Source organism: Schistocerca piceifrons, chromosome 2, assembly GCF_021461385.2.
Source record: "Schistocerca piceifrons isolate TAMUIC-IGC-003096 chromosome 2, iqSchPice1.1, whole genome shotgun sequence".
NCBI lineage: Eukaryota > Metazoa > Arthropoda > Insecta > Orthoptera > Acrididae > Schistocerca > Schistocerca piceifrons.
The window spans coordinates 726,123,455-726,124,235 of NC_060139.1; positions in this window are offsets into that span (position 1 = coordinate 726,123,455).

A 781-nucleotide genomic window follows, 5' to 3' on the forward strand; every position below is an offset into this window, starting at 1 on the left:
TCGGAGCGGTCTGACATCACCCCTGTGGACAGTATTCCAGCTGATAGTGGGGTCATGTTGCTCGTTCGGGACGATGTATATTACCATCCCATCCCATTGACCACCCCACTCCAAGCAATAGCTGTCCGTATTACTCTTTCTGCCTTTACTTTTTCTGTTTGTACCGTCTACACTCCGTCATCTGCTGTTAGTCGGGCTGACATGATGCACCTGATTGTTCAGCTTCCTCCACCGTTTTTATTGTTTGGCGACTTCAATGCCCATCATCCCCTTTGGGGCTCTCCTGCATCCTGTCACAGAGGCTCCCTCTTGGCGGATGTCTTCAACCATCTCAATCTTGTCTGCCTCAATACTGGCGCCCCGACTTTCCTCTAGGACTCCACTCATACCTACTCCCACTTGGACCTCTCGATCTGTTCTCCCACTCTTGCCCGTCGGTTCGAGTGGTATGTCCTTTCTGACACCTATTCGAGCGACCACTTCCCCTGTGTCGTTCGTCTCCTGCACCACACCCCATCCCCACGTCCTTCGAGCTGGAACATACCGAAAGCTGACTGGGGACTTTACTCCTCCCTAGCGACCTTTCCGGACTACGATTTTCTCAGTTGTGACAGTCAGGTCGAATACCTCACAGCTGTTATCATCAATGCTGCCGAACGTTCCATTCCTCGTACTACCTCTTTTTCACGTCGCGTTTCCGCCCCTGGTGGAATGAGGCTTGTAGAGACGCTATCTGTGCTCGATGACGTGCTTTACGCACCTTTCGCCGCCATCCTACGTT